Source organism: Taurulus bubalis (genome assembly GCF_910589615.1).
Source record: "Taurulus bubalis genome assembly, chromosome: 6".
NCBI lineage: Eukaryota > Metazoa > Chordata > Actinopteri > Perciformes > Cottidae > Taurulus > Taurulus bubalis.
Window position 1 is genome coordinate 24,872,370 of NC_136594.1, and position 18,192 is coordinate 24,890,561.

Sequence of the window (18,192 nt, forward strand, 5' to 3'; positions counted from 1 at the left end):
ACGTGCTGACTCATTATCTTTTTGGTATCTGTGTGTGTATGTGTGGGCACGCACACATCTGTCCCCAGTGTGTGTGCGTGTGTGTGTGTGTTAGAGGGCTTGCATCTGTGCGTGTCCTGAGGTTGTGTTTTTTCTTGGACCCACTGAGCTGAGGAGTTTCTCATTTACATTGCGCTGATGGGAAATCTGCTGCACCACTTGATTGTGTTTGGTGTTCTGGGTCAGCACACCCAGATACGGCTGTGTGTGTGTGTGTGTGTGTGTGTGCGTGTGTGTGGTGCAAGACTGTAAATTGTTGTTAAGGCTCGTGCTCTCTCCCTTTTCTCCCCCTTTTCTCCCCCTTTTGCTGACTACCTGTCTTCTTTGTCAGCACACAGACGGTCCTGACACTCTTAAAAGTAGTTTTTTCTCTCCACGCCACATCCATCACATCTCAGCAGCTGGACGGCATAACGCTGTCCTCGCACATCACGTGCGTCACGCACAACTTAATTCAACGTGTACTCATTTGGCAAAACTACCTTTTTTCCCTCACAGAGCTAAATGGCGGTTCTCATCACACACTAGTCTGCGCTGCAGCTGACGAGAGGAACGTTCGGGTTCGAACCGCTTTAGTCCTGCCAAAAAAAGATATTAGTCAAACGTTTACCAGTGGATTTTTCCTCTTTTTTTTTTTTTTGCTGCTGAACACAATTTGGAGACTGTTGACCTCGACAACAAGCCAATGTCCAGGGCCGATACCTGAGTTAATCAGAGAGCCGCTCCTCACTGGAGATAACGGATGACCTGCAGGCCTGTGATCGACCTTTTTCCTAATCCCCAAAAACAAACACACCCCACCCAAAAAAAAGACCATTATATTTCTCTGTTTGAGAAATTGAAAAAAAATCTGAAATTGAAAACATGTGATTGTTCTACAAATTTTGCCTTTGATTTAAGAAATTAAGTAAAAATCAAGAAAATGACCTCAGACCTCAGAGGGTTAATATGGAAGCCCGTTTCTGGCACTTATTATTATTTTTGTGGCATTAAAGCATTGGTCACATGTTATTTTGGTTTATATATATATATATATATATATATATATATATATATATATATATATATATATATATATATACATATATATATATATGTATATATATATATATATATATATATATATATATATATATATATATATACATATATATATATATACTATTCTATATGTAACAAAATACAAAATAAATAAAAAGCAATGTTTGTTTTAATAATATCATAACTTCCAAATAAACTGAAGATTGTCATCTTTTTACCGGGCGAGGGAGTGAACACTTCCACATCGCTCCACACTACATTATGGACTCCCTTCCTCTTCCTCCTCCTCCTCTTCCTCCTCCTCCTCCTCCTCCTCCTCCTCCTCCTCCTCCTCCTCCAAAAAACCCATAACGTCGCAGGGATTATTCCGCGTGGCGTCTGCGTCTTTAAATCTGCTCCAACTTCTCTCCCGCCACCACACCGCGCGCGTGGGGGGGATTTAACAGCTACCTTACCGCCGAGCCTCCTCACCGTGTAGGGAATTACTGGAGCGAGAGAGAGAGAGAGAGAGAGAGAGAGAGAGAGAGAGAGAGAGAGAGAGAGCGAGAGACGCACGGCGCTGGATTACCCGGCAGAGCGGCTGCAGCCCCGGTGGATGTAACACGGGCGGACGACGGACGGAGAGCTCCAAATCTATTCAGACTGCGAGTTTTTTGTTTTTTTGTACACATTTCTTGTTGCTGTCTTCTCCCTCCCGACGGACGCGGGATGCTGGATATGGTGAGCCGCGTCTCCCGTCGCTGTTGGGTTTATTTTGTGTGTGTTGTTGTTTCCCCCTCTCTGTGTAGTTGTTGTTGTGTGTTATCGTGGACGTGCACTGTGGAACTTATCACCTATGACAGCGGTACATGATATCGCGCACACATGATGGGATAAGTGCAGAAGCGCCGATGCGCATCTGCACTTATCCCATCATGTGTGCGTGCGCGCGCGCTTGTGTGTGTGTGTGTGTGTCAAACACGTATGACGCCTTATCGTCCCTCCCCAGCCTGAACATTGTTTTATTGGTGTTCCAGGTGGTCGCCAGCCAGCAGCCCTCCTTTATGTTATATTATTTTAATATCGCACACAGATGTGCTTTTCTGTAACATGCAGGACTTGGGAGCGCGAGCGCGCGCAGCCGAGAGTGAGTTCACATCGATCCCGTATTCATGCTGCTTGTTATTATTGTTATTATTACTATTATTATTATTATTAATATGTTCCCCCGGTTATGATTGGTATCGCAACATGCCGTCCTCACGCGCAGCCTCATTTCCTGGTGTCACGGTGATGAGCGCGAGCGCGCACAGTGGATAGTTGTGTTCTGGTCCTGCGAGGTCCATCCACTTCCACAGGGCGGCTCTTAAAATGAGTTTATTCCCCCCTCCCTCCCTCTCTGTTAATGCCGATGAGAGATTAAGGAGGCTGTAACCCGCGCGGTTGTTCCACTGGGGTTCCTCTCGGAGGTGTTTTCTCACCACTGAGCCGATGCCACACATCTGAATGCTGGCTGCTCAGAGGTGAGCCCGGGCTGGGGATGGGAGTCCGTTAATGGCTGTGAGTCGGTTCAACCTGCTTCTTTTTTTTACGAGAGAATTTATGCAAATCTGCGTGAACACTTTAGACTCCAATGGGCCCACAGTGGATTATATGTGGGGGTGGATTTTAACTCTGCCAGCCTGCACCCAATCCAGTTGGACACACTTGAGACATGCAAGTCATCGGGAATAAAACACATCTCTATAATATAAAACCCATATCTGATTATAATATAAAACACATCCTCTTGGGCCTCTGTGAGACCCTTTCACCTGCGAGACCTGAGGATCGGACACAGGTTGCGACATTTTTATGTTTCTCAGCTCAGTGACTGTAATGTGCTGTGTGTGTGTGTGTGTGTGTGTGTGTGTGTGTGTGTGTGTGAGTGTGTGTGTGTGTGTGTGTGTGTTTGACAGTAGTCAGCAGTCTTGCTCAAACACCGTCTATGGCAGCATTACAGACCTCGCCGGCTTTCAAATCAATCATGCAAGTACTTTTACAGCAATTATGGTGTGTGTGTGTATATAAATATATATATATATATATATATATATATATATATATATATATATATATATATTTATATATATATACATATTATATGAGAAAGTGAGTGGTATTTTCCTGTGTTTGCCTCATGTACCCTGTAGTTTATGGCTACAGCTTTCTCTGCTAAGTGCCTTAAAAGTGTTGCTATGAAAAGCCTGCGCGGCTGGGAGCCGCTACTCAAATGACCAAGTGGTCGCTCCGCATTGACGTAATGTTTCAAGATCGGTGAGATTTTTGCTTGGCAAAGAAATTAAAAAAAGCAGAGATTCGACCGATTAATCGTCTCCCCCATCGGGACGCTTCGTCTTCAACCGGGTGGAACTGGGCTCCGCGGCCGCCGGGCGTGCGTACGTCCCGTTTTCTGAAAACGTGTGCATGCGATGAACTCGTGATTAGACGATATATTGCTGTGAAAGAGCCCAGATTTAAAATAACATCTCATATCTTCATATAAACCGTGCATTGGTCTGGCGGCAGGGTTCAAACACGTGTGTTCTGGGGAACGGGCCGATTAGCCGTCTGTCGGCTTCGTCCCGCTCCAAACTATCGCAACAAAATGATATCTCGTTTACCAAAATGCATGACGTTGATTCATCAATTCTTCGGGCCGCAACCTTTTTATCTTATTTTTTCTACGAGCGCTGCCTGCTGCTCTCAGGTCAGAGGTTCCTTGTCACATGCCAGTCAGTGGATGAACAAGTGCTTTTACCCCAACTGATCTTCCACTGTGTTAATGTGCAGTGTGTGTGTGTGTGTGTGTGTGTGTGTGCATGTGTGAGTACATGCATGACACTGCAGCTGTTCCTCCTCTCGGAGAGATTAAGTTTCACAAGATGTGATGGATGCCGGGTGTCTGCAGAGCCAGCTGTGTGTGTGTGTGTGTGTGTGTGTGTGTGTGTGTGTGTGTTTCTGCGCATGTACGGCTGCATGTGTATACGTCGCAAACGTCCACGTCGCTGCCCGGAGGGTCTGGGGCTCGGGGTCAGGAGACGGGACGTTAAGGTTATTGATGTTTTTGAGTTGAGTATTTTTAGCGACTGCATCTTCTGGTTCCCACACAGACCGGGCTCGGAAAAAAATCGTTTCCCGCCACAAACAAAAAGAAGCTCCTTTTATCTCCTGGTCGTGCCGAGGAGTTCAAAACTCATCACACCTACGTTTTTCTGTTCTTCGTCTTCTTTTCTTCCTTTCCATTCACTGCAACTCAAGGCCGCTTCACACAAAGACTCCAACTGTACATGGGCAGGTTTTCATCCAGGATATTCTGTTTGGAGAGGCGGCCTCGTAGTTGGAGGGGTGAGTGGGCTCCTGCTAGCCAGCATCCAGATGTGTTCTGAGAAGAGGGGGAGGGGCCGGATGGAGGCCCAAAAGGCGATGGTATTGATTTTCCCGGCAGGTCGGGCTCGCCTCTATTGTCTGTCCCGTGAGTTCGCCCCGGGCGTCTCGGGTCTTCTATGTCCCGCCCCCTCTTCCCCCCTTCGGCCATTTTGCTCTGACATTCCCTCACCCCTCCACCCTCTCGCCCCGATAATGGATAGTACCCATTTCTGTCATTTGCCCGTTCTTATCGTCACTTTTCTGTTTCCTCCCTCCCTCTCCCCTCTCCTGCTTTCTCTCCGCTCGCATTCCACCCGTCACGCACTCGCACGCCCACATACAGGCTGTGAATTGGTAATTAATAGCAAAAAAAAGAAAAGAGTCCTCACCTGTGGAGATGAGCATATGGCGGCGTATTAAAAATTTAAACTTAAGACTCCCCTCACTTCGGCTGTTCTCCACTCGTCCTCCCCCTTTTGTCTTTTATCTCTCGTCTTCCTGTCCTTCTCTTTATCTCTCTCTCTCTCTCTCTCTCTCGGCGAAAACTGCTTCGTCGTGTCCTTTCCTTTCATTTTTTTCTCCATCCGGATTTCCTTTTTCTAATCTAAAGGGTTGTAGCGGAGCACACTGTTTACTATTCCATAACAGAGACATGGCATCAGATTTCCATATTTATTGCATGTACATGTGTGTGTGTGTGTGTGTGTGTGTGTTGGGTTCTTTTCAGAGACGATGTAGGGTATGTGTGTAATGATGAACAGACATAATTGGAGGACATTCAGAGAGCGAGCGATAAATAGAAAGAAAGAGTGTGTGTTCGAGGCAATCCCCCATGTTCCAATCAGAGGGGGACACTCAGAAGGAGGCGGGCACAACCACAACAATTCCATTTTCCAACCACGCTTACACAAACTCTGCTTACACACACACACACACACACAAACGTGCGCGGGCGGACTCGCGATCCGAGGCCGAGCGTCTTCAGCCCGTCTTCAGGTGAAGGTCCTCTTCTGTTCCCACTCGCTTCCCTCGTCCCACTTAACGTCTTCGTCTTCCCTCCGCTTGTCCTCCTCCTTCAATTAATGTCTCCTCCCTGTCTCTCGTCTCTCCCCCGTCTCCTACATCTCTCCCCCGGCACACATGATGGTTTGACATCGCAAAGAAATAAATAAAAACCGGTGCCAGACCACAAAGCCTTTATTTTTCTTTTCCCCCCTCAAGCAGCTCTGTCTTCCGCTCTCTCTTGCTCTCTCTCCCCTTCTTACTACCACACAGTTTAATCTGCAGGAGAGGTGGGGGTGGGGGGGGGGGTTGGGGCTTAGCGGCTGCAGGACTTCCACATCATTTCATTCTCTCTGCCAGAGGATTTGCATGCTGGTTGGATGCAGCCAGCCTCCCGTGGCCCTCTCCGTCCTTCCGTCCTCTCCATCTTCTACGGCTATTTACTTGTTTGATAATTTATTCATTTGATTCTCCTTTTTTGCTCTGCCCTCTCTCTCTCTCTCTCTCTCTCTCTCTCTCTCTCTTTCATATCTGTGTGACATGTGTTTGCATTACGTCCTATTATCCACTCCTTTGGTCACTGTCCCGTCCCGAGCTCCGTCGACGTCTGTGAAACCGCTGTCGTGGGTTTTATTCTCGTCCTCCAGCGGGCAGATCCAAAGGTTGGCCTCTCAGGCCGCAGTGGCTCCAATTCTTTATTATTTTGAAGCAACAGAACGTGTAACTTGATCCACTGAACTGTCATCCACTGCCATTCAAATCTTCAGTTGTTTTTTTTCATCTCCTTTTTTGTGTGTTTTTTTGCTGTTGGCAATATCTGTGGCGCTAAGCGGTCACTGCTGTGGTATTTTCCCAGAGATTACGTGTCAGTCATACATCACAGGCAGCTGTTGGCTGTTCTCTCAAGGGGAGACGGCCCCCGGCAAAAACATTGTTGTTGTTTTTTCTTGCACTGGTCAGATTTTGGGCTGTGAAAACCTCCAAAATACACATTTAGGTATTTATTCACTGTAGACTTCTCCTACATTCACCAACTGTTAGGGTTAGATAATGCCTCATTAATATATTCAAACATGCAATCTTTTACAGCTCGTAAACCCAACATAAATAGTTATCTTCATGTAAGTAATCAACTGGGGAAGTTTCATGGTGATATCTGTTCCACTTTTTACCCGATTCACTCCTGTCATTTTATGATACGTATCTTTCAAGGCTCTCCAAATGAGCCAGATATCTCCACTTCAGTAGCACTTACACATATCTACATTCTAAAGGCTTTTACAGTTCATATATCATTCATAACCTGATTTATGCAACATTTCAGTCCTTAAAAACATGGCAAAATTGGATCTTAAATGGCTGATTTATGCAGTGATACAAAGAGACATCCAATATTCCCGCTGTCCAAACCTTTGACTCTAATATGCCAACAAACTGAAACAAGAATTTTGAGCCTGGCTTCATCAGACGTTGATATTTCTGTTCTGGAAATGTATGCACATTGTACATATTTGTTATAATAATGCCTCATTTGCTTATTTAAACATGCATTTTCAGCAAACTTGCAATACAAAAATGAACGGTCGTATTGTAAGTAATCAACTGGGTGAGTTTCACGGTGACGTCTGACCCGATCCACCCGGGGCCGTCCGTTTCTCCACCTCCAGGTGTGAAGAACAGCAAATAAAAATACAAATAAATATGAATCCAGCATGAGTCACTCTTGTGTTTTATCAATCAGTGCTGGAGGAGCAACGCAGGCCTCTAGACCAGCGTTTCACAGATTAACCCTCCCGGCTGAAAGCGAGGGATCTTCCAGTCCTCTGTGGGCGTCTTTACCGCCGTCTTGGCGGAGCTCCCGGGTCCTTGGCCCACGCCTCCAATCATTTTGGGCCGGACGCCTCAAAATGGCCCGCGCACGCTCATTAATTCTCTTAGTCGATCTCCGATCCCAATATTTTTCCGCCGCCTGTCCGGGATTAGCCCTCGCCACTGTTTGTCCGTAGATTGGTAATTAATGACTTTTGATTGTCTGCTCTGTTTGTTTTTGCCAAAGGAACCGGGATAAGGCTGCTGAGCCCGGCTTTCTCTTTTGTCCCTTCGTTCATCCTTCATCTCGCTTGTTACTCGTTTCCCCCTCTCCTTCTCTCTGGAGAGGGGGGGTCTCAACACAAATCACATTTCTTGTTGTGTTCGTGTTCAGGAATCGTGTTCTGCCTTCCCATTTCCCTCAGACTCCCTAAGGCACCTGGGATTAAATGACGTGTGTGTGTGTGTGTGTGTGTGTGTGTGTGTGTGTGTGTGCTGTTTTTTTGAACACCCTTTACTGTTAGTCTTGATTGCGCGAGGGCTTTCTGTGTGTAACGATCACGACGAAGACTGACCTCCGATGAGGTTTAAAGGTTTACGGTTCGTGTGCGACCGTCCCTGTGTGTGTGTGTGTGTGTGTGCGTGTGCGTGTGCGTGTGCATGCATGCGTGTGCACAAGGATGAATAATCTCTTTACAAGCACCAAAACATTTGAAATTACTAGACGGGCTCTGTCCTCAGAAGGCCAGAGGGTTGAATCCAAAAGGCCTGACCTGAAACGCCCCGCTGCATCAGGTGGGTTCACTGGTTTCATTCATTTGGTCACGAGGATATAGTGCGACAGGAAATAGTCCGAAATATCTGCAGTAGTATGATGGGACTATAGAAAGCCAAAGTCCCGCCTCCTTTCTGTGTTACCACAATGAGATGTTACATTGGAAAAAGGGGATCCAAAAAATGATTGGTCTCTTGCTGACGTACATACTTCTCCCCCCAAATAAGTCCCATGGTGCTCCACAGGAAGTGGGCGGGACTTCGCCCTCTCTATATGGCTCTCGGCTTCAGTTCAGAGTGTGTATGTGAAGCGCATGCACGTGTTGTTGACGTCCAACACAGAGCTGCTCACGTTTTATGTGTCTCGGAAGACGTGCCGTCGAAAAGCCTAGACTGTCCCTGTATGGGGGGGCGATAAACATAATGGGGAACACTAACATCTTAAGGCGTGGCAATGCATCAGATGCAAACATACCGGCACACACACACACACACAGTCTTTGCATAATCATCCCTCACCTTGGAGACGCGCGACCACGAAATCATTTCCCTTCCTCTCTAATGCATCCCCCAAAACCCCTTACTCTGCAATCCCCCGGACTACTCCATTCCTGGACGGCCTTTAGACACAGGAAGTGCCTTAGCGGGTCTCTCAATGCTGCAATATTAAATTAGCCCTGCCATTTAATACATCCCGCTGGTGTAGAGATTGGCATCGTTTTCCACCGTGCATCCTCTGAGCCAAAGCTGAGAGGCCCCTAACCAGCCGCCCTTTCATAAGAAGCTTCTGTAATAGGTTTATTGAAAATAACAAGGTTGTCTTCTCGGGTTACCGACTGGACTCGGCTGCCGTCTCGGTTCGAATGTCGATAAACTGTGGAGTATTTTATTTTTTTTTCAATGGAGCCCGCTCTTTTTTTCTTTCTTTCTTTCCGTGTGAGGGTGAGCAGCTCAATGCCGAAGGACGCTGCCGTGCTCTTCTAAGTCTTCTTCCTTCTCATCCACTTCTACGAATCGCAAACCGGTTCCAGCGAAGAAGAGAAGCGAGCAAACAGAGACGGCAGAAGGAATTGTGCTGCCGGGATTTAAAAGACAAATACTAATACTAATTTGACTCTCTGGCTCTTTGTGTAGCGGTTTACTCCCCCCCGCAACGCTGAACATTTTAATTCATGTTTCGTCTCGCTTTTTTATACGAGACATTGTAGGAGACACGGAGAGAGAGCTTATTAAGCAGCTTCTGGTCATCAAATAAGTCAATTATAGAAATTTAATTGGCCCTCAATTGTTCTCGCAGTGTTTTTTATTTTGTATTTTATGAGCAACACATTGATACTTAAAGTTCAGACTTCAGCACATTGATCCACCCCCCCCCCCCCCTCCTGTGTGAGCAGGCGTATGAGTTGCCTGCCCTCCACACAGAAAAAGGCAGACATAATAGGCCGGTGTCGACAACATGACGCACACGCGTGTGCTGAGTTCAAGGCACTAAAACGCGGGATTATAACGTAATCTGACATTTCTTGGCTGATATGATGATTCACCGATTAGAAACCAGTCTGCCATGCCAGCAGCGTTTGTGTGTTTGTGTGAGAAAGAGAGACATAATGACAGATAATGTGTGTGTGTGTTGTGTATGTGTGTGTGTGTGTGTGTGTGTGTGTGTGTGTGTGTGCAGGCGATCTTAACGTATGCCGCCCACATGAAAGGGAACAATCATCGGAATGAGAATTGCAAAGTGACATCGCTCTGATTGGAATTCAACAAACCTCGTTGTTGGCATCGGCTCACAAAAGGCAACGCACACTCTATCGCTCACACACACACACACACACACACACACACACACACACATGAGGCAGTTTATGATAAGCTTGCTTACCCCAAATGGACTGCCCAACTCATGCGTGCACACAACCACACGAGCAGCATACATTAAGCTCGCTCAACAAATTGGCTGCCCGGCGTACACACAAACAAACACACACACACACACACACACACACGCACTGCGACGCTGTGATATTTTCCCCACGTTGTGGCGTGTGTGCTTATCACGAGCGGCCTAGCCGCGCCACGCCACTCATGCTTTCCTCGCAGACTATTTAGCCGCTCCCCCCGCTGCGCTGGGCGGCAGCCAGTGCAAAATAAATAAAAAATGGTGGCGCTCATTGTGGAAGGCTGCTGGCTGCCATTGATTTGGCCCAGCAGGTCTCTGAGGATGCACACTGTTGCCCTGCCAGCTAGGCCCGGGTGTGTGTGTGTGTGTGTGTGTGTACTCCAGATATAAAGAGACTGTAAAGTGCATTTTCCGGCGTGTACAGCGGTGCAGAGTCTGAGAACAGCTCTTTAGTAACTATACATTCTGAAACAGTTTAAAACGCCTTTTGGGGAAACTACAGCGATGTCCGGAGCTATCAATTAGCCGTAATGCTTTTTGATGTGATTTGTTGTGTTTGCCCAGAGAGAGAGAGAGAGAGAGAGAGAGAGAGAGAGAGAGAGAGAGTTTCTGGAGTATACCCCCCCACCCCTCCTCTACCCTCCGTTTTTATTTTTCCCACACTTCCAAACCTCTTACGAGCTTCGGAAAAACAAACAAAAGGGAAGCTGGCATCGGACTATAAATAATGCAGAGGCGCAGATTGGGGTCAAATGCTTTGAATTCCACAACACACGTACATATCCGCCTGGAAGGGGAGCTCGAGCGTGCACACACACACACACACACACAGATTTTCTTTAAATTATATTTATTTCCTCGTAAGCATTCAGCGTGATAATTAACACGCGTTACATGCTGTCGCGTATAAAGCACAGCCAGGCACGCACTGATTTCTCTACTACACGCGCACACACACACACACACACACACACACACACACACACTGCTTACTGGCCTCGATGTAACATGACAAAACGTGACAAACGAGTCTGTACGGAACACATTTTGGTCTCTCTCCCCCCCCCACACACACACACACACACACACCTCCACCCATCGCTCTCCTTTTCACAACTCCGACAAGGGCGACTCAGTCATCCTCTCTCCGTCCGCGGCTCCTATCCATCAGCACTCTGCCATAACCCGCCGCCCCGTGATGGATTAGGTTCCACGTGCTGATGTATTGGCCTATCACACTTTGAGGAAGTGACAGATTAGATCATTAGGTCCCTTTATGATTATGAGTCTTGTTCTTACATATATATAAATATATATATATATATTTGTGTTTATCCGAGGCAAGTTATTTTATACAAGAGACATTTTTCATTGTTGTGTGGATTGTGAGAAGGACGGGGAGGAGAGGGAGGGACTTCGAAAAAACCCTAAAATTGGTGCATCTGACGGATATTATTAACCATTGCTTTTATATAAGGATGCAAAAAAAATATTCTGTGGTGAAAGTCCATTGCTCAGCTACAGACAGAAACATATACTCCAAACATGGGCCCGGGAATGTAAACCATATTGTCACATGCTGTTGTTCGGCTGGATTTTTTTATTTTTTATTCTCTCGTCATTTTAAATCGTTGTTGACGTTCAATTCGGTCGGGATATTTCAGAATTCTATATAATTGCGAAAAAAATGGCGAGACGTGCCAGAAGAGTGTGACACTCCTCCTCCTTGAAAAGAGCATGTGTGTGTTGTCCCTCAGTCCACCGTTGCTCATGATCTTCTTCTTTTTTCACACACCATTATATCTATATATATCCACCGACCGTGAGCAGAGTGATATTGTTTTAACGAAGCCGCGGGTGAGCCGTTAAGTCGCATTGCTTTCGCTAATCCGGCGAAGAGAAACCGATGCAATGGCCGCGCTGGACTTCACAGAATCGTCCCCTCCTTTTATAAATTCCTCTCATCTCGCTTGTGCAATATATTGCATACAAGTGATGGTCTTGATATGACGTCCGCCGACGCTCTCCCGCTCTCGAGCCGCAACATTCTGACCTATCAGGACGCGGCTTGACCACTTTCTGCTCGTTTATTAACGCCGCTTCAATACGCGAGCCCTTCTTTCTCCCTGAAATCAATTCCACGACTGATCTCAAGCGGTCGGAGCCGCCGTTGGGCCTTCTGTGGTGATAGTTTACACAGGGGAGAGTGTTTCTCCCTGACCCCTGACCCCTGAATCCTCTTTCCATGGCACCTCGTCATGATCGACGATGTCATTAGTGACACGTGGAGACGAGGACAAGCTTCGATAGACAGCCGCCTCTCCGCATCCATCTTTCTCCAGCGTAGCTGTGTGTGTGTGTGTGTGTGTGTGTGTGGTGTGTGTGTGTGGTGTGCCCATATATCAAACATGAGGGGACTATGCAACATTTATATCGGCCTTCATCAACTTGGAAGTAGCATTTCCTTTTATGGCAAGCTATAAGAACATGGGTCTATGGTATGTTGCCGTGCACTGCATGACATGTTTCAGTGTGTGTGTGTGTGTGTGTGTGTGTGTGAAAGAAATCTCCCCATGGTACCCCCTCCCCTCGTCAGTATTCCCCTCCATGGCCGCCAGTTCTCTCTACTGTAAGACTAGCTCGGTGTTGCTGTCGCTAGCTATTATAACGTATACAGCACCATACGGAGCATTCTGTCCTCCGAGGCCTACAGATCAAACTGACACACACACACACACACACACACACAGAGGGAACAACATGCACATATGGTCCATACTGTATGCATGAAAGGCATCACACACTGTTCTGTGTCTCTGGTTCTTGCTCAAGTTCCCTTTGCCTCGTCTCAGAAGACGCCTTCACGTTGTTTGATAGCTGCCGCAGACGGGCTGCATCCCAATTAGCTGCGGCATGGTAAGTCCCATTTAGACCAAAACGAAACGTATTAAAAAAAAACACAGGACATTTGCAGATACGTGATTTACAGATACAGTATCATACAGTAATAATGAAGAAATGTTGTACTTTACGAAATAATACATCAGTATAAATCAGTCTATTCCACAGACTTGCGATACTTAAAGTACATCTGCAGATGATGAAATGGTTTTAGTAGCGAGCGGCGCTAGCTCCAAAAGTCTTTTCAGGCCGAATGAAATGATTGGACGGGATTATTACGATCCCGCGCCCCTCGTATCTCCCCGATTGTTTTGATCTATGAATGGCGATGGGAGTGTAAAGAGAATATTGACAAATATATTTAAAGTGAATTTGTAACTGCGGGACGGTGATGGAGCAGTTGTCATTATTGTACTTCTCATTTCACCCGAAGGAGCAGTTTAACGTTTTATTTCTGGCTGTCATTTACGGCTCCAGCTAGCAGGGGATTGACTTAGCTTAGCACAAAAAACAACAAAAAAACAACAACTAGCCGTCCACAGGAACCAAAATCCACCAGCAGCTCATTTATACGATGTATTATATTATTATGACAGTAATACTCCTTTTTTTAATGCGTACGAAAAACCCTGTGAACAAATGTTTTACAGGGGGGTCATGCATCAGACTATTCCCTGACTTACTAGTGTTTTCATACCAAACAAACAAGGTATGAATATCTTAACTGTGAGCCTCAGAGGTGCCGGTAGGCGGACTTGGTTTTGGTTAAAAGTTCGCTGCTTCTCCCAGTTTCCAGTTTCCAGTTAAGCTAAGATAACTGTTAGATGTTTTCACTCTTTTCATCCACCTCTCCACCAGAAACCGAATGAGCGACTTTCCCATTGCTGTCAGTGAAGTGCCCCGAGGACTCTCTCTCTCTCTCTCTCTCTCTCTCTCTCTCTCTCTCTCTCTCTCTCTCTCTTTGAGAAACATACTTCCTCTCCCTTCTATTTCCCTCTCTCTGATTTAGTCTCTCGGGCTGAGTCTGCATTGCCGCACAGCGCTGATGGATCGGCGTGAGGACGCGCGTCGTGTTTTTTGAAGTTCAATAAGCGGCGAAATTCCAATCGGTTGCGCGCCACAGTAGTTCCTCTCACGGAGCCGCGAATGGCGACCCAACTTTTTTTTAAACGTTTATTACAGAGAGACTGTTTGGGAGATCATGTCAGTCTCTCCATCTTTCTCTCTTCTTTACACACACACACACACGCGCACACATATCCTCAAACCACACACACGCACACACACAGACACTGCAGGTCCAAACTTCCTTCCTTGTGACGTCACTGAGTTGCGCTGCCCCCGGCAACAGCAGCAGCAGTGAGCCCGCGGAGGGCGGAGGCGCTGGCTCCGGTGCTCGGATGTCTGATTTGATTCACCCTGACAACCGAGGACCATTTGGGAGCCCGGTAACCACGGCAACTCCCATCACACAACTTTTCTCGGCGGTCGACGGGGGCCAGCCGGGGCCGGCGTTCCTCGCATCCATTTTTAATGGCCGGTGTACTTAGTCGTTTTCTTTTTCCCGGGCCTCGTCTCCCTGCGGTCCCGTCTCCGAGAGAAGAGAGGCAGGCGGGCTCGGTGGAAAAAGCCCCCATTACATATTTATTGTCCCCAATCTTGATTAGGGAGCCAGAGGGGATGTGGGTTTTGCTCTCTCTCTCTCTCGTGTCTCTTTTTAACTTGAAGAGATGAGACCTTCTCTTTTCCTTCCGCCTCCCCCCGGCCTTATTATTACACATGAAGTACTGGAAAAGGTTGTTGTAACGTGAGACCCACACACACACACACACACACACACACACACACACACACACACACATGTTCACACGTTCCTGATGGAACACCTACGATGACGAAGTCCGTCCCGCAGTTCAGGTCAAATTATTTCACAATCACGGATCGAGCATCTATTTTTACCGCTCCAGCATTCGTCTCCCCCTCTGCTGTAAATTGTCCGCGCCATATATATATATATATATATATATATATATATATATATATATATATATATATATATATATGCAAGATGAAATCTAGTTCCAGGCGCATGTTTCCCCGCCTAATTTTAATAGTTGTACGGTTGATTATAGAGTCGGTCGAGGATTCTTGCAAGAGAATTATCCCAGTCAAAAAATAAAAATCCATGTCTAGTGTTCAGGTCTTTCCAATTTCCCTGCATGTTATTTCGAGTCGCTCTCATGCGCTCGCACCAAAATCAATCGGAAGGGAAAAGGCCGCGTAACCCCATCCTGCTCTCTCGGCCGTTTGTAACATGACATCGGAGAAGATTGATCAAGAAATGTATTTCTGGACCAAATTGTCCCACCGCCTCCCCTTTGACCTTCAAGGTGCCGCTGTTGTTACTCTTTGTGCTTTTTAGTCGACTCGTCAAATTCACTCGGGCAAATTCACTATTTCCTCTACGTTAGCTACCGATGCGTCTTCATTTTTTTTGCACTCATCAATTGATTTTCATCCTCCTAGGGTTTTCTTTTTCATTTTCTTTTCTCAGCACATGCCTTGAATAGATGAAAAGAAGAGACGACGGCCTTCGCTTTAATTCGTCCACTCCACAAGGAACCACATTGAGGGTGTATGGCGGCGGAGGAAGCTCCTTTCAATCGGCGTGGAGCTCCTCTTCATCAGCGGCCGGGTTACCGTTAGCTGGAGAGGACTGGCTTATTTTCCTTTCACACTGGCAAGGTTCTTGAATTCTGCGTATGCGCCCAAGCCGGGTTCGTGAACCGCTGCCGTTTCCTCCTCGCTCTCCTCCTCCTCTGACTCATGGCGGCGGCGTGGGACGTGAGCGTGGAGACCCCCGCCCCCGGTCCCGATGGTATACAATAGAGGAGGATGCCTGGTTATAACTGGAGCACGGTGTGAATAAAAAGTCCAGTTGTTGAAGCTTCAGCCGGCTTCTGGTCTGGAGGAAATCCATATTGTATTCCACGTGACAGCCGCTCAAGGCCTGTAAATTATTACTGCTGTGTTCCACCTGCTTGTGGAGGTCACCGAGCCAGCTAGATCGGTAGAAAGTGGTGCGTGTGTGTGTGTGTGTGTGCGTGTGTGTGTTTGTGTGTCGAGGCACCTGCGTCAGCACACATGTCCGTCCCGGTGTGTGTGTGTGTGTCCAGCCCCGGTAGCCAGCAGCCTCACCGTGACCATACTGCAGGCTCATCCATCCATAGATCTATCCTCCCCTTCATCCATCCATGAACTAAAACACATTACAGAGATGACTGCCCCAAAGCATTAGAGACTCTACTGTACGCCGCTGGAGGCGTGGGTATTCTGCTCCGATGTTGCCACTTCATGAAGTATTGTTGCTGCGCTGCCCTGCAGAGAGGACGCGGCTGCCATCTTGCCCGTGACGCCAGTCACTTTGCAGATTCTTTCCGGCGAAGCGTAAAAAGAAGCTCATAAACTGCACAGTTCAGAATCGCCCAGCGGACATGAAGTGGAGCCGCCAGGACCGCTGAGGGCTTTAAGATGCGACTGAGACATTGAAGCGCGGTGAAAGGGGAAATCCCCTCACAATGCACGTTTTTTTTTATTTAATGAGCGAGTCACCTGCCGGGTGTTTCCACGACTGATCAACCTTTGATTTGTTGTACAAAACACGAGCCGCAGGCGAATCAAATGTTTGTTCAACAGTCACTTTGTCACGCTTAAAAAGCTGCTTAATTGTCATTTTTGTATGGAAAAAATAACTCACATGATCAAACTACATTTTACTGCTGATGCTTTTCAGTAAAACTCGATGGAGTGTGACTGCTGTTGGAGTATTTCTGTATGGTGTTATTGCCCCCTTGTCTCCTCAAGATAATAAGATAATACATCAGAGGACGCGTTTCTTCACTTCTTCTCTTCCTCCGTCCTCTTTCTCTCCGTGTGCCCTTCGGCCTCCATCTCCCCCACTCTTTAACCTCCTCCCTCGCCCCTCAGCCGGTGCTCGTTTCTCATCTTCCTCTCCCTCTCCCTCCCTCCCCGCAGTCCTGCTGCTATCTTTACGACCCCCTCACTAATGCACCGCTCAATTAGCCATCGACGAGGGTTTCCACTAAAGGCTGGGTAAATAGGTAATTACATGTTGTCATCCTCCCTCCCCCACCTCTTGCTAATCCACTCAACTTCGCTCCTCTCCGTCTACTTCCCCCTCTCTCTCTCTCTCTCTCTCTCTCTCTCTCTCACCGTCTCTCCATCTCTCTCTCAATACCATGGATGGCTGCCAGCGTCGGTCCAGTAGAAGCCCAGCGTGGGCCTGTTAGTCACAGCTGGCTTAACCCTTCGATTGGCCACGTTCAGCACTCTGCTTAGTGCACCGTTTTCACTTCTTCTTTCTATACTGCACCTCAGCGCCGCTATCTTGGGACACTTTATCATCCAAATGGGAAAAACTGGAACCCGCCCACTGGCCAAAACGCTGAGGAAACCCCGCCTGGTAATGGAGACGTAAAGACAGGTCCAGGTGTTTTCAACGCGGGAGACAGTGATGGAAAGCAGTAGTGGTCGGGGATTTTGTACTTTTTTTTTTTTTTAGGGGTATTTATCAGCTTTACTGCTGAAATAAATCCTCGCAAACGCGTTGTCTTTGGGTCGTCCTCGCCCGGCGCTTCAGCGGTGACAGCGTTTAACGTGATGTATAAACGGCTATTCGACATCATCCGTCCAGGGACGGCTCGCCGTTGTCAAGGTCCACCCGTTATTCAGCAACGTCTTGACAGTGTGCATTTTCATCCTTCATGGGTTGGGGACCGGGCCGCTTTTTCATGCGGCTCACCGCATGAATAAAAAGACATTTCTTGGGGAGAACCAACGGAAAAAAGGTTTTATTCAGACATCAAGGAAACGGAGGGGAACGAGGGTAAAATGAATCATGTGTTCTGCATGGAAATGGGAGCTGGACTCACAATCAAAAACGGCTAAACCGTGGCTATGGTTTAGAGAATTTGTGGAATTCCAATTTGGGATACAAGGGAATGTAATAACCCTCCAAAAAATGGCTTCGGATGTAACAGGCCAGTGAAATGATTCACGTTGAATTACTTCCATCACAGCCCAGCCTTTGAGCGCATTACCCGCCTTAGAGGTTACCTTTTATTACCATAACACCTGAAATTGGGGGGGAGGCGGGTGGTGCACAAAAAGTCTCATTGTCCCCGTCTATTTCCAGTGCCAGGTACAAAAGACAAAGAATAGTTTGTCTGGGGAAAGTGAGAGGAATTGGTTGGAGAGAGGAGAGAGCAAGGAGAGAGCGAGTGAGGCTGAAGGAAGGAATAAATGAAGGTGGAAGGGAG

At 47.1% G+C, this 18,192-nt stretch overlaps 1 protein-coding gene across 1 annotated transcript in view; it reads left to right on the forward strand.

Annotated features, from left to right (window-relative positions):
- The first annotated feature begins 1,710 nt into the window (after window positions 1-1,710).
- The window catches only part of ptprdb (protein tyrosine phosphatase receptor type Db), an 82,978-nt gene continuing 66,496 nt past the window's right edge, over window positions 1,711-18,192 (forward strand). Inside the window, exon 1 of the mRNA XM_079219605.1 lies at window positions 1,711-1,800. The gene's annotated coding sequence lies outside the window, so the exon portion shown is untranslated. The remainder of the gene's footprint in view (window positions 1,801-18,192) is intronic.